The sequence below is a fragment of the Carcharodon carcharias genome, chromosome 31 (assembly GCF_017639515.1).
Source record: "Carcharodon carcharias isolate sCarCar2 chromosome 31, sCarCar2.pri, whole genome shotgun sequence".
NCBI lineage: Eukaryota > Metazoa > Chordata > Chondrichthyes > Lamniformes > Lamnidae > Carcharodon > Carcharodon carcharias.
This window is the reverse complement of record NC_054497.1, coordinates 19,252,993-19,267,895: the sequence shown is the minus strand read 5'-3', so window position 1 is coordinate 19,267,895 and position 14,903 is coordinate 19,252,993. Positions and strand designations below refer to the sequence as shown.

The 14,903-nt window shown below is 58.2% G+C and overlaps 1 protein-coding gene across 3 annotated transcripts in view; it reads left to right on the top strand.

Annotated features, from left to right (window-relative positions):
• The first annotated feature begins 1,917 nt into the window (after window positions 1-1,917).
• Window positions 1,918-14,903, top strand: part of LOC121271543 (peripheral myelin protein 22-like) — a 57,316-nt gene continuing 44,330 nt past the window's right edge. The window contains exon 1 of one of the 3 annotated variants that reach the window (XM_041177529.1): window positions 1,918-2,068. The gene's annotated coding sequence lies outside the window, so the exon portion shown is untranslated. Of the gene's footprint in view, window positions 2,069-2,816; window positions 2,898-3,978; window positions 4,008-14,903 lie in introns of those variants that run through there. The other 2 variants (XM_041177533.1, XM_041177531.1) reach the window with 2 other exon arrangements.

Sequence of the window (14,903 nt, the reverse complement as noted above, 5' to 3'; positions counted from 1 at the left end):
CAGGGGTAGGCGGGAATGTGGAGTTGAGGTTACATTCAGATCATTTTTGACCATATTGAATGGTGGAGCAGGCTTGAAGAGCTGAGTGGCCTACTCCCACTCCAAATTCCCATGTAATAATTCCAAGGTGCTTCTGGGAAGCATTATCCAAAGTAAATTGACTTTGAGCCAAAGAAGAAAATATTAGGAGGGATGACCGAGAGCTTGGTTAAAGAGGCAGGTTCTAAGGAGCGTGTTAAAGGAGGAGGGAGAGGTAGAGAGGTTTAGGGAGAGAATTCCAGATTTTAAGCCAGAGGCAGCTGAAGGCACGGCCACCGATGTTGGAGCTGAGGAAGTTGAGGATGCGCAAGAGGCCAAAAATGGAGGAGCACAGAGATCTCGGAGGCTTGTAGGACTGGGTAAGGTACAGAGATAGGGAGGAGCGAGGCCAGGTTTAAACACAAGCACTGTTAAGTATGTCACATTTATTTTTCAGCTGTATTGTATTGTGTGTTCTCTTTGGACTGGAGGGGTTTAAGTGAAGACGCTGTAGCAAGACTGGTAGAAGGTTCCAAAGACCGCGCCAGCCCCAAATGGTTGGCAGTGCCCTCTGAGTACAGCTTGATGTGCAATCTTCATTTGCATCCAACACTGTCTCAATGTAATTCAAAATCCTGCCTACACAGGGAAGGTGGAGATGGTGAAGGGGCTTGGGCAGGGTGGGGGGTGGGGGTCAGTTCACAGAATCACAGAGTGCAGAAGAGGCCCTTCGGCCCATCGAGTTAGTGCTATTACTTAACTTTAAGATTAGTAAGCACATCACCCTCTATTTTTTGTTATCCAATGCAAAATGTATTCAGCTTACATGGGGAAACAAATTGAATTGCTGAATGTAATGCCCCAACAACAGGAAACGGCTTCCACCTCACTCAAACACAGTCCAGAATGCCTAAACACTAATTTTACCCCTTTAAAACAGGGGAAAATTTCCCAGGAATCCATGTAACAACAAATAAAACTTGCATTTCTATAGGAGCTTTTATGTCAGCATGCCCCAACTGCTTACAGCTGGCTTTTGAAGTGTAGGAAATGCAAGAACCAACTTTTAAAATTTATTCTTTCATGGGATGTGGGTGTCACTGGCAAAGGTCAGCATTTGTTGCACATTCCTAACTGTTCTTGAACTGAGTAGCTTGCTAGGCCATTTCAGAGGGCAGTTAAGAGTCAACCACATTGCTGTGGGTCTGGAGTCACATATAGGTCAGACCATATAAGCATAGCAGGTTTCCTTCTCTAAAGAGGGTTAGTGAACAGATGGGTTTTTACATCAATCGATGACAATTTCATGGGTGCCATTACTGAAACTTTAATTGAATTTAAATTCCACTGGATGCAGTGGTGGGATTTGAACCCCTGTCCGCAGCCAGAGCCTCTGGATCACTAGTCCAGTCACACTGCCATTACGCTTACCATCTCTTTGCACAGCCAGCTCCCACAAACAGCATACTGATGGGATATCGATCAGATAATCTGTTTTCAAGATGTTGGCTGAAGGATAAATATTTGCCAGGTCAGTGGGGTGGGATAGAAACTCCCCTGCTCTGCTTTGAAAAAGTGGCACAAGGTATTCTAGCCTTACCAGACAGTGCCTCGGTTTCACATCTCATTTGAAAGGCGGTACCTCTGACAGTGCAGCGCACCCTCAGTACCGAGCTGGGGCTGCCAGTCTGGATTAAGGCGATGGGAGTCTCTGGAGTTGGGACTTATTTTCTGATAAAATTTTTTTTAAAAAAATTAATGCCAATAATAAAGAAGGGAGGTGAGGAAACAAACGCACACAATCCTTGTTCACCGTTGAGGAGGTGGTGGGGGGCGGGGGGGGGGGGAGGGTGGGGGATGGTGGTGGGGGGAAGGCTGCCCAGGAGTGTGGCGCAGGGAGGGTGAGCCTGTCACTTTAAAGTCCTGTGGATGGTTATGAGTGAGTGTGAGGAGGGCGTTGGTTTTTATTGGGACCGTGAACGAGTTGTGCTCATCGCGTTTTCTCAGGCTCGAACTCAGCAAGCTGGGCTCAGAGTTTCAGGGATCCCAGGTAAGGACCGTCTCCCTCCTTCCCCACTCCCTTTCGAAATCTATTCCTTTTTGTTCTTTTGATCCTGATCTTCTTTGGAGGAAGGGACTCACTGGCAGCTATTTCTTTTTTCTCTCCTCACTTCAGAAAGTTGGGCTAATAACTGGCGAGTTGTTGTTCGGATCAGTTTCAGGGAAGGTTGGCTGGTTGCTGTTTTGCTGTCAATTTCAGCTGAAATCTCACTGCACCTTGAAATTGACCATAAAGTCTGTCTTCTAGATCAACCCCAGTGCCCCCCCACCACCCCCCCCCACCCCCCGTCAAGGGCAGGTCTTGGCTCTTATCAACCCGCTTACAGAAGCATGAAGTAGTTTTCTTTTCGGGGAGAGTATTTATGAAGAAATTTCTCCCTCCCCAAATATATATCTATATATAAAACCAATTGGGCTGCAGCTGCAGCTGCGGCTGGGCTGAAAACCATGGGCGGTTTAAACTTTATTTTTGTTTTAAGAGAAGAAAATAACCTTTGGACTTCTGCAGCAGCAACCTAAAGTATGAAGTCGAAACCGTTCTGTTTAAAAAATATATACTTAGGGATGGGCGTGGCAAGTTCAGTATTAAATGTAAAACTGGCAATTAAGGGAATTGCTCATCATTTGAAGTTCCCCTTATTTACAGACCCCCTCCCATCCCATCCTATGCCAATGACCTCCACCCCCTCCCCACCACCAACCCCAGGTTTCAGGGCGACTCTTATTCTCTCTTGCAGATCCCCCGAAGGAGACAAGAGACACTGACGCTTCTGTCAATTCCTAAACCAGATGTTTTGAATCAGTCTTTTTTTTTATATGTATGTGTATATATATATATATATAAAATCCTAACACTGTAGCGCCCGCGGTGGCAGGAATTTGGGATTTAAAGGGTTGAGGCTTGGGGATGGGAGGTGATGTTTTACTCGGGAATCAGCAGGGTCTCAGTCACATCTGGGTGACCCTGTCATGGGGTCCGATCCCTTTCCTCTTCATTCCCTCATCGAGGCCCCCTGTTGAAGTGCTCCCCCACCCCCCCAACTCCCAGAGTTGGACGGGGGTTGGGGGGGTGGGGGGAGTGGGTGGGGGGAGGTTTGATGGAGAGCGGCACAGTCTGTCGAAAAGTAGGTGATGTGGGTCGTTTGACGGTTTACGGAAGGGCAGGACCTGCATTTATATGACGCCTGACACAACCCCGCCCCCATCGTTTACAGTCAAGGTCTGGTCACGGTGGGCACAATGGAATTTGAACCCATGTCCCCCTGGGCCTCTGGATGGCCATCTCTGCACAGCAAGATCCCACAATGCTGCGTTCTGACGGGATATCGATCAGATAATCTGTTCTCATGACATTGAAGGATAAATACTGGCCAGGCAGGGAGGGGGGGGGGGGGGGGGGGGGGGGGGGGGGTTGGGGTGGGTGGGGTGGGGGTGGAGAGGCGCGGGGTAGAAACACCCCTGCTCTGCTTCGAAAAAGTAAAAAGTGGCACGGGGGCATTCTAGCCCTTACCAGAGAGGGCAAACAGTGTCTGGGTTTCACGTCTCATCCGAAAGGCGACACCTCTGACAGTGCAGCACCCCCTCGGTGACGTGCTGGGGGCGCCTGTCTGGATTAAGGCGATGGGAGTCTCTGGTTTTATTTCTGATTAAAATTTTTTTTTTTTAAAAAGTGAAATCTTGTTGCCTTAGTAAACAAGGGAGGTGAGGAAATAAACACACAAACTTTCTTCACCATTGGGGGGGGGGGGGGGGGCGGTGGTGGGGAAGGGTGCCCAGGAGTGTGGTGCAGGGAGGGTGAGACTGTCCCTTTAAAGCCTCGTGGGTGGTAATGAGTGAGTGAGAGGGTGGGGGGGCATTGGTTTGACTGGGACCGTAAACAAGTTGTGTTCACGCTCAATGAGCTGGGCTCAGAGTTTCAGGGATCCCAGGAAATTTCCACACAGCAAGATCCCGAAAAGTGGCAACAAGATACGCGACCAGTTAAATATTGGCCAGGACAACGGGGAGAAGGTTCCCCCCCCCACCCCACCCCCCCCCCCCCCCCCCCGTTCTCCTCCGACATAGTGAGGCAGGACCTCCCTGTCCGTCCACCCGAGGCCTGCCGGGGCTTTGGCTTAACATCTCATCTGAAAGATGCCACCTCGGACACTGCGGCACTCCCGCAGTACAGCACTGGGTGTGTCAGCCTGGATGATGTGCTGGAGTCTCTGGAGCAGGGGGTCCTAAACTTCCGACTGAGGCATGAGTGCTCTCACTGAGCCACGGTTAACACCTTTTCATAGAGTTGATATGGAACATGTATAGGGGCCACATGTGACAACACCATTTGACTGCCTGCATGAAACCAGTTGAATGTGATTCACTGAGGAGTGACCAGTGATTTTGCTAGCTCAGTATTATATCCGGTTGTAGTCTTACAGTAGTCAGGAACATCTGAACATCTGGTGGAGTCTGAAAGGGTGACAGAGAATCACTGCCGTAAACTCTTTTCCGGTGATATCACTGCTTTGTCAAAATTTCAGTTCCTGAACCTCTGCTGGTTCTTATCCTACACCAGCTCATCTTTTTGTTATTAATTCATTCACCAGGCGCCAAAGGTGCAAACTGTGCTTCGGGATGAATGTGAGCTCACTGTATACCTGCTCTTGTGCTCCCTGTTTATTTGTGAGATCTCACTGTGTTCTGCCTTTGTTTGCATGCCTGCCTGCCTCTCTCTTGCTCTGTCTGTGCCCCGCTCTCTCTCTCTCTTGCTCTGTCTGTGCCCCGCTCTCTCTCTCTCTTGCTCTGTCTGTGCCCCGCTCTCTCTCTCTCTTGCTCTGTCTGTGCCCCGCTCTCTCTCTCTTGCTCTGTCTGTGCCCCGCTCTCTCTCTCTCTTGCTCTGTCTGTGCCCCGCTCTCTCTCTCTTGCTCTGTCTGTGCCCCGCTCTCTCTCTCTTGCTCTGTCTGTGCCCCGCTCTCTCTCTCTCTTGCTCTGTCTGTGCCCCGCTCACTCACTCTGGCTCTCTCTCTCTCTTGCTCTGTCTGTGCCCCGCTCTCTCTCTCTCTCTTGCTCTGTCTGTGCCCCGCTCTCTCTCTCTTGCTCCGTCTGTGCCCCGCTCTCTCTCTCTTGCTCCGTCTGTGCCCCGCTCTCTCTCTCTCTCTCTTGCTCTGTCTGTGCCCCGCTCTCTCTCTCTCTTGCTCTGTCTGTGCCCCACTCACTCACTCTGGCTCTCTCTCTGCGCCCCGCTCACTCACTCTGGCTCTCTCTCTGCACCCCGCTCACTCACTCTGGCTCTTTCTCTGCGCCCCGCTCACTCACTCTGGCTCTCTCTCTGCACCCCGCTCACTCACTCTGGCTCTCTCTCTGCGCCCCGCTCACTCACTCTGGCTCTCTCTCTCTGCGCCCAACACACTCTCTCTCACCCTCCCCCTCTGCCCCCGCCTCTCTCTCTCTCCCTCCCCCTCTACCACCCCCCCCGTCTCTCTCCCTCCCCCTCTGCCCCTGGATCTCTTTCTCCCCTTCCCACTCTCCCCCCACATCTCTCTCTCTCTCTGCCCCTCTGGCCCGCCTCTCTCTCTCTCCCTCTGTTCCCACCTGTCTCTCTCTCCCTCCCTCTCCCTCTGTCCCCACCTCCCTCTCTCTCCCTCTGCCCCTGTCTCTCTCTCTCTCTCTCTCCCCCTCTGCCCCTGCCTCTCTACCTATCCCTCCCCCTCTGCCCCCGCCTCTTTCTCTCCCCTTCCCCCTCTGCCCGTCTCTCTCTCTCTCTCTCCCCCTCTGCCCCCACCTCTCTCTCTCTCCCTCTGCCCCCGTCTCTCTCTCTCTCTCTTCCTCTGCCCCTCTCTCCCTCTCTCTCCCTCTGGCCCCGCCTCTCTCTCTCGCTCCCTCTCGATCTGTCCCTGCCTCTCTCTCTATTCCTCCCCCTCTGCCCCCGCCTCTCTCTCCTTCTCTCTCTATCTCTCCCTCCCCCTCTGCCCCGCCCCTCTCTCTCTCTCTCCCCCTCTGCCCCTGCCTCTATCTCTCTGTCCCTATCTGCCCCGCCTCTCTCTCTTTCTCCCTCTGCCCCTGCATCTCTCACTCCCCCTCTATCCCCCCTCTCTTTCTCCCCCTCTCTCCCTCCCCCTCTGCCCCACCTCTCTATCTCTCTCTCTCCCTTTGGGCCTGCCGCTCTCTCTCTCTCCCTTTCCCTCTGCCCCCACCTCTCTCTCTCCCTCTCTCAATCTCCCTCTGGCCCCCCTCCCTCCCGCCTCTCTCTATCTCGCCCTCTGCTCCGCCTCTCTCTCTCTCTCTCTCCCTCTGCCCCCGCCTCTCTGTCTATCCCTTCCCCTCTGCCCCATCTCTCTCTCACACCCTCCCTCTCTCTCTCTCACTCACACCCTCCCTCTCTCTCTCTCTCACTCACACCCTCCCTCTCTCTCTCACTCACACCCTCCCTCTCTCTCTCTCTCTCACTCATGCCCTTCGTCTCTCTCTCTCCCCCTCTGCCCCCTTCTCTCTCTCTGTCTCTCCCTCTGCCCCCACCTCTCTTTCTCTCCCCTTCCCCCTCTGCCCCCCTCTCTATTCCTCCCCCTCAGCCCCCACCTCTGTCTCTCTCTCTCTCTCCCTCTGTCCCTGTCCTGCTCTCTCTCTCTCTCACTCCCCCTCTGTCCCCCTCTCTTTTTCTCCCCCTCTGCCCCCATCTCTCTCTCTCTCTCATTCTGCCCCCGCCTCTCTCTCTATCTCTCTCATTCTGCCCCCGCCTCTCTCTCTAACTCTCTCATTCTGCCCCTGCCTCTCTCTCTCTCACCCTCTCCCTCTGCCCCCGCCTCTCTCTCTCTCTCTCCGTCCCCCTCTGTCCCCGCCCCTCTCTCTATCTCTCCCTCTGCCCCCGCCTCTCTCTCTCTCTCTCTCTCTCCCTCTGCCCCCACCTCTCTCTCTATCCCTCCCCCTCTGCCCCTGTCTCTCTCGCTCTCTCTCTCCCTCTACCCATGTCTCTCTCTCTGTCTCTCTCTCACTCCCCCTCTGCCCCTGAGTCTCTCCCTCTCTCTCCCTCTGCCCCGCCTCTCTCTCTCTCTCTCTCACTCCCTCTGACCCCGTCTCTCTCTCTCTATCCTCCCTGCCTCCGTCTCTCTCTCTCTCCCCCCCCTGCCTCCGTCTCTCTCTCTCTCTCCCTCTGCCTCCATCTCTCTCTCTCTCTCTCTCCCTCAGCCTCCATCTCTCTCTCTCTCTCTCTCTCTCTCCCTCTTTGCTCTGGCCTCTCTCTCTCTCCCTCTGCCCCGCCTCTCTGTCTCTCTCTCTCCCTCTGCCCTCCTCTCTCTCGCTCCCCCCCCCCTCTGCTCCCGCCTCTCTCTTTCTCTTTGTCTCTCTCCATCTGGCCCCCTCTCCCTCCCTCGCTCTCTCCCTCCCCCTCTGCCCCCAGTTCTCTCTCTATTCCTCCCCCACTGCCCCATCTTTCTCTCTCTCTCTCCCCGTCGGCCCCCGCCCCTCTCCCCCTCTATCTCTCTCCCTCTGTCCCCGCCTCTCCCTCTCTCTCCACCTCTGCCCCCCTTCTCTTTCTCTCCCCCTCAGCCCCACCACTCTCTCATCCTGCCCCCGCCTCTCTCTCTCCCTCCCCCTCGGCCCCCGCTTCTCTATCTATCTCTCTCTCTCTCTCCCTCTGCCCCCGCCTCCCCCTCTCTCACTTTCCCTCTGCCCCCTCCTCTGTCCCTCTCCAACTACCAGTGCCCCGCCTCTCTCCCTCCCTCTCACTCAGCCCCTCCCTCTCTCTCTCTCTCCCTCTGCCCCGCCTCTCTCCCTCCCTCTCACTCAGCCCCTCCCTCTCTCTCTCTCTCCCTCTGCCCTGCCTCTCTCTCTCCCTCTCACTCAGCCCCTCCCTCTCTCTCTCTATCCCACTGCCTCTGCCGGGCCTCTTTCTCTCTCTCTCTCTCTCCCTCAGCCCCCATCTCTCTCTTCCACCTCTCCCTCTCTCTCTCCCTCTCCTACTACCCCTCCGTCTCTTTCACCCCCACTGCTCCGCCTCTCTCTCTCCCTCTCACTCAGCCCCTCCCTCTCCCTCTCTCACTCTCCCTTTGCCCCGTCTCTCTCTCTCTCCCCCTTCCACCTCGCTCTCTCTCTCCCTCTCTTACTAGCCCCCCTCTCTTCCTTCCCCTCTGCTCCCACCTCTCTCTCTCTCCCCCCTTTGCCCCCGCCTCTTTCATTCTCTCTCTCTCCCTCTGCCCCCGCCTCTCTATCTCTCCCCCTCTGCCGCTCACTCTCTCTCTCTCTCTCCCTCAGCCCCCGTCTCTCTCTTCCGCCTCTCCCTCTCTCTCTCCCGCTCCTACTACCCCCCCCCGTCTCTTTCACCCCCACTGCTCCGCCTCTCTCTCTCCCTCTCACTCAGCCCCTCCTTCTCCCTCTCTCACTCTCCCTTTGCCCCATCTCTCTCTCTTTCTCTTCCGCCTCGCTCTCTCTCTCCCTCTCCTACTAGCCCCCCTCGCTTCCTTCCCCTCTGCTCCTACCTCTCTCTCTCCCCCCTTTGCCCCCACCTCTTTCATTCGCTCTCTCTCTCTGCCCCCGCCTCTCTATCTCTCCCCCTCTGCCCCTCACTCTCTCTCTCTCTCTCTCTCTCTCTCCCCCTCTGCCCCCACCTCCCCCTCTCTCACTCTCCCTCTCCCCCCGCCTCTCTCTCTCTCTCTCCCACTCTCACTCTCCCTCTGCCCCCGCCCCTCTCTCTCCCTCCCCCTCTGCCCCTGCCTCTCTCTCTCCCTCTGCCTCCCCTCTCTCTCTCTCTCTCTCTCCCTCTGCCCCCGCCCCCTCTCTCTCTCTCTCCCGCTCTCCCTCTGCCCCCGCCCCTCCCTCTCTCTCTCCCCCCACCTCTCTATCTCTCTGTGTCTATCTTCCTCTGGCCCCGCCTCTCTCTCTCTCTCACTCTCCCTCTACCTCCCCTCTCTCTCTGTCTCCCTCTGACCCCGCCTCTCTCTCTCTCTCCCCATCTGCCCTGCCTCTCTCTCCCTCTCACTCAGCCCCTCCCTCTCTCTCTCTCTCCCCCTCTGCGCCCTGCCTCTCTCTCTCTATCCCACCCCCTTTGCCCTGGCCTCTTTCTCTCTCTCTCTCGATCCCCCTCAGTCCCTGCCTCTCTCTCTCTCTCCCTCTGCTCTGACCTCTCTCTTTCTCTCTCTCTGCCTCTGCCCCTCCCTCCCTCTCTCTCCCCCTCTGCCCCCACCTCTCTCTCTCTCCCACTCTGCTCCTGCCTCTCTCTCTCTCTCTCCCTTCCGCCTCTCTCTCTCTCCCTCCCCCTCTGCCCCCGCCTCTCTCTCTCTCTCTCTCTCTCCGTCTGTCTCCGCCTCTCTCTCTCTCTCCCTTGGCCCCCGCCTCTCTCCCTCTCTCTCTCTCTCCCTCTGCCCCTCCCTCTCTCTCTCTCTCTCTCCCTCTGCCCCTCCCTTTCTCTCTCTCTCCCTCTGCCCCTCCCTCTCTCTCTCTCTCTGCTCCCGCCTCTCTCTCTCTCTCTCTCTGCCCCCACCTCTCTCTCTCTCTCTCTCTGCCCCCGCCTCTCTCTCTCTCTCTCTCTGCCCCCGCCTCTCTCCCTCTCTCTCTCTCTCCCTCTGCCCCTCCCTCTCTCTCTCTCTGCCCCCGCCTCTCTCTTTCTCTCTCTGCCCCCGCCTCTCTCTCTTTCTCCCTCTGCCCCCGCCCATCTCTCTCTCTCTCTCCCTTCCCCTCTGCCCTCGCCCCTCTCTCTCTCTCTCTCTATCCCTCCCCTTCAGCCCCGACCTCTTTCTCTCTCTCTCTCTATCCATCTGATCCCGCCTCTCTCTCTATTCCTCCCCCACTGTCCCCATCTTTCTTTGTCTCTCCCTCTGCCCCCGCATCTCTCTCTCTCTCTCTCTCCCCCTCTGCTCCCACACTTTCTCACTCTCTCTCTCCCCCTCTGCCCCCGCCTCTCCCTCAGCCCCTCCCTCTCTCTCTCTATCTCTGCCCATCTGCTCCCGCCTCTCTGTCTCTATCCCTCCGCCTCTGGCCCGACCTATTTCTCTCTCTCTCTCTCTCTCCCCCTCTGCCCCCACCTCTCTCTCTCTCTCTCTCTCTCTGCCCCCACCTCTCTCTCTCTCTCTCTCTCTCTCTGCCCCCACCTCTCTCTCTCTCTCTTTGCCCCCACCTCTCTCTCTCTCTCTCTCTCCCTCTGTCCCCGCCTCTCTCTCTCTCTCTCTCTCTGCCCCCACCTCTCTCTCTCTCTCTCTCTCTCACTCTCCCTCTGCCCCCACCTCTCCCTCTCTCTCTCTCTCCATCTGCCCCGCCCCACTCTCTCTCTCTCTGCCCCCACCTCACTCTCTCTCTCTCTCTGCCCCCACCTCTCTCCCTCTCTGCCCCCACCTCTCTCTCTCTCTCTCTCCCTCTGCCCCCACCTCTCTCTCTCTCTCTCTGCCCCCACCTCTCTCTCTCTCCCTCTGCCCCCACCTCTCTCTCTCTCTGCCCCCACCTCTCTCTCTCTCTCTCCCTCTGCCCCCACCTCTCTCTCTCTCTCTGCCCCCACCTCTCTCTCTCTCCCTCTGCCCCCACCTCTCTCTCTCTCTCTCCCTCTGCCCCCACCTCTCTCTCTCTCTGCCCCCACCTCTCTCTCTCTCTCTCTCCCCCTGCCCCCGCCTCTCTCTCTCTCTCCCTCTGCCCCCGACGCTCTCTCTCTCTCCCCCTCTGCTCCCGCCACTTTCTCACTTTCTCCCTCCCTCTCAGCCCCTGCCTCTCTCTCTCTCTCTCGCTCCCCCTCTGCCCCCGCCTCTTCCTCAGCCCCTCCCTCTCTCTCTCTATCTCTGCCCATCTGCTCCCGCCTCTCTGCCTCTATCCCTCCGCCTCTGGCCCGTCCTATCTCTCTCTCTCTTTCTCTCACTCTCCCTCTGTCTCCACCTCTCTCTCTCTCTCCCCCTCTGCCCCCGCCTCTCTCTCTCTCTCTCCCCCTCTGCCCCAGCCTCTCTCTCTCACTCTCCCTCTGTCTCCACCTCTCTCTCTCTCTCTCTCTGCCCCCACCTCTCTCTCTCTCTGCCCCCACCTCTCTCTCTCTCTCTCTCTCCCTCTGCCCCCACCTCTCTCTCTCTCTCTCTCCCTCTGCCCCCACCTCACTCTCTCTCTCTCTGCCCCCACCTCTCTCTCTCTCTCTCTCCCTCTGCCCCCACCTCTCTCTCTCTCTGCCCCCACCTCTCTCTCTCTCTCTCTCTGCCCCCACCTCTCTCTCTCTCTCTCCCTCTGCCCTGCCTCTTTCTCTCTCTCTCTGCCCCCACCTCTCTCTCTCTCTCTCTCTGCCCCCACCTCTCTCTCTCTCTCTCTCTGCCCCCACCTCTCTCTCTCTCTCTCTCTCTGCCCCCGCCTCTCCGTCTCTCTCCCTCTGCCCTGCCTCTCTCTCTCTCTCTCTCCCTCTGCCCTGCCTCTCTCTCTCTCTGCCCCCACCTCTCTCTCTCTATCCCTCTGCCCCCACCTCTCTCTCTCTCTCTCCCTCTGCCCCCACTTCTCTCTCTCTCTCTCCCTCTGCTCCCACCTCTCTCTCTCTCTCTCCCTCTGCCCCCACTTCTCTCTCTCTCTCTGCCCCCACCTCTCTCTCTCTCTCCCCCTCTGCCCTGCCTCTCTCTCTCTCTCTCTCTCTCTGCCCTCACCTCTCTCTCTCTCTCTCTCTGCCCCCACCTCTCTCTCTCTCTCTGCCCCCACCTCTCTCTCTCTCTCCCCCTCTGCCCTGCCTCTCTCTCTCTCTCTCTCTCTGCCCTCACCTCTCTCTCTCTCTCTCTCTGTCCCCGCCTCTCTCTCTCTCTCTCTCCCTCTGCCCCGCCTCTCTCTCTCTCTCTCCCTCTGCCCTGCCTCTCTCTCTCTCTGCCCCCACCTCTCTCTCTCTCTCTCCCTCTGCCCCCACCTCGCTCTCTCTCTCTCTCTGCCCCCACCTCTCTCTCTCTCTCTCTGCCCCCACCTCTCTCTCTCTCTCTCTGCCCCCACCTCTCTCTCTCTCTCCCTCTGCCCCCAGCTCTCTCTCTCTCTCTCTGCCCACACCTCTCGCTCTCTCTCTGCCTCCGCCTCTCTCTCTCTCTCCCTCTGCCCCCGCCTCTCTCTCCCTCTCTCCCCCTCTGCTCCCGTCACTTTCTCACTCTCTCCCTCCCTCTCAGCCCCTGCCTCTCTCTCTCTCTCCCTCCCCCTCTGCCCCCGCCTCTCCCTCAGCCCCTCTCTGTCTTTCTATCTCTGCCCATCTGCTCCCGCCTCTCTGCCTCTATCCCTCCGCCTCTGGCCCGACCTATCTCTCTCTCTCTCTCTCCCCCTCTGCCCCGCCTCTCTCTCTCTCTCTCTCTGCCCCCACCTCTCTCTCTCTCTCTCTCACTCTCCCTCTGTCTCCACCTCTCTCTCTCTCTCTCTGCCCCCACCTCTCTCTCTCTCTGCCCCCACCTCTCTCTCTCTCTCCCTCTGCCCCACCTCTCTCTCTCTCTCTCTCTCTCACTCTCCCTCTGCCCCCACCTCTCCCTCTCTCTCTCTCTCCATCTGCCCCGCCCCACTCTCTCTCTCTCTGCCCCCACCTCACTCTCTCTCTCTCTCTGCCCCCACCTCTCTCCCTCTCTGCCCCCACCTCTCTCTCTCTCTCTCTCCCTCTGCCCCCACCTCTCTCTCTCTCTCTCTGCCCCCACCTCTCTCTCTCTCCCTCTGCCCCCACCTCTCTCTCTCTCTGCCCCCACCTCTCTCTCTCTCTCTCCCTCTGCCCCCACCTCTCTCTCTCTCTCTGCCCCCACCTCTCTCTCTCTCCCTCTGCCCCCACCTCTCTCTCTCTCTCTCCCTCTGCCCCCACCTCTCTCTCTCTCTGCCCCCACCTCTCTCTCTCTCTCCCCCTGCCCCCGCCTCTCTCTCTCTCTCCCTCTGCCCCCGACGCTCTCTCTCTCTCCCCCTCTGCTCCCGCCACTTTCTCACTTTCTCCCTCCCTCTCAGCCCCTGCCTCTCTCTCTCTCTCGCTCCCCCTCTGCCCCCGCCTCTTCCTCAGCCCCTCCCTCTCTCTCTCTATCTCTGCCCATCTGCTCCCGCCTCTCTGCCTCTATCCCTCCGCCTCTGGCCCGTCCTATCTCTCTCTCTCTTTCTCTCACTCTCCCTCTGTCTCCACCTCTCTCTCTCTCTCCCCCTCTGCCCCCGCCTCTCTCTCTCTCTCTCCCCCTCTGCCCCAGCCTCTCTCTCTCACTCTCCCTCTGTCTCCACCTCTCTCTCTCTCTCTCTCTGCCCCCACCTCTCTCTCTCTCTGCCCCCACCTCTCTCTCTCTCTCTCTCTCCCTCTGCCCCCACCTCTCTCTCTCTCTCTCTCCCTCTGCCCCCACCTCACTCTCTCTCTCTCTGCCCCCACCTCTCTCTCTCTCTCTCTCCCTCTGCCCCCACCTCTCTCTCTCTCTGCCCCCACCTCTCTCTCTCTCTCTCTCTGCCCCCACCTCTCTCTCTCTCTCTCCCTCTGCCCTGCCTCTTTCTCTCTCTCTCTGCCCCCACCTCTCTCTCTCTCTCTCTCTGCCCCCACCTCTCTCTCTCTCTCTCTCTGCCCCCACCTCTCTCTCTCTCTCTCTCTCTGCCCCCGCCTCTCCGTCTCTCTCCCTCTGCCCTGCCTCTCTCTCTCTCTCTCTCCCTCTGCCCTGCCTCTCTCTCTCTCTGCCCCCACCTCTCTCTCTCTATCCCTCTGCCCCCACCTCTCTCTCTCTCTCTCCCTCTGCCCCCCACTTCTCTCTCTCTCTCTCCCTCTGCTCCCACCTCTCTCTCTCTCTCTCCCTCTGCCCCCACTTCTCTCTCTCTCTCTGCCCCCACCTCTCTCTCTCTCTCCCCCTCTGCCCTGCCTCTCTCTCTCTCTCTCTCTCTCTGCCCTCACCTCTCTCTCTCTCTCTCTCTGCCCCCACCTCTCTCTCTCTCTCTGCCCCCACCTCTCTCTCTCTCCCCCCTCTGCCCTGCCTCTCTCTCTCTCTCTCTCTCTGCCCTCACCTCTCTCTCTCTCTCTCTCTGTCCCCGCCTCTCTCTCTCTCTCTCTCCCTCTGCCCCGCCTCTCTCTCTCTCTCTCCCTCTGCCCTGCCTCTCTCTCTCTCTGCCCCCACCTCTCTCTCTCTCTCTCCCTCTGCCCCCACCTCGCTCTCTCTCTCTCTCTGCCCCCACCTCTCTCTCTCTCTCTCTGCCCCCACCTCTCTCTCTCTCTCTCTGCCCCCACCTCTCTCTCTCTCTCCCTCTGCCCCCAGCTCTCTCTCTCTCTCTCTGCCCACACCTCTCGCTCTCTCTCTGCCCCCGCCTCTCTCTCTCTCTCCCTCTGCCCCCGCCTCTCTCTCCCTCTCTCCCCCTCTGCTCCCGTCACTTTCTCACTCTCTCCCTCCCTCTCAGCCCCTGCCTCTCTCTCTCTCTCCCTCCCCCTCTGCCCCCGCCTCTCCCTCAGCCCCTCTCTGTCTTTCTATCTCTGCCCATCTGCTCCCGCCTCTCTGCCTCTATCCCTCCGCCTCTGGCCCGACCTATCTCTCTCTCTCTCTCTCCCCCTCTGCCCCGCCTCTCTCTCTCTCTCTCTCTCTGCCCCCACCTCTCTCTCTCTCTCTCCCTCTGCCCCCACCTCTCTCTCTCTCTCTGCCCCCACCTCTCTCTCTATCCCTCTGCCCCCGCCTCTCTCTCTCACTCTCCCTCTGTCTCCACCTCTCTCTCTCTCTCTCTGCCCCCACCTCTCTCTCTCTGCCCCCACCTCTCTCTCTCTCTCTCTCCCTCTGCCCCCACCTCTCTCTCTCTCTCTCTCCCTCTGCCCCCACCTCACTCTCTCTCTCTCTGCCCCCACCTCTCTCTCTCTCTCTCTCTCCCTCTGCCCCCACCTCTCTCTCTGCCCCCACCTCTCTCTCTCTCTCTCTCCCTCTGCTCCCACCTTGCTCTCTCTCTCTCTGCCCCCA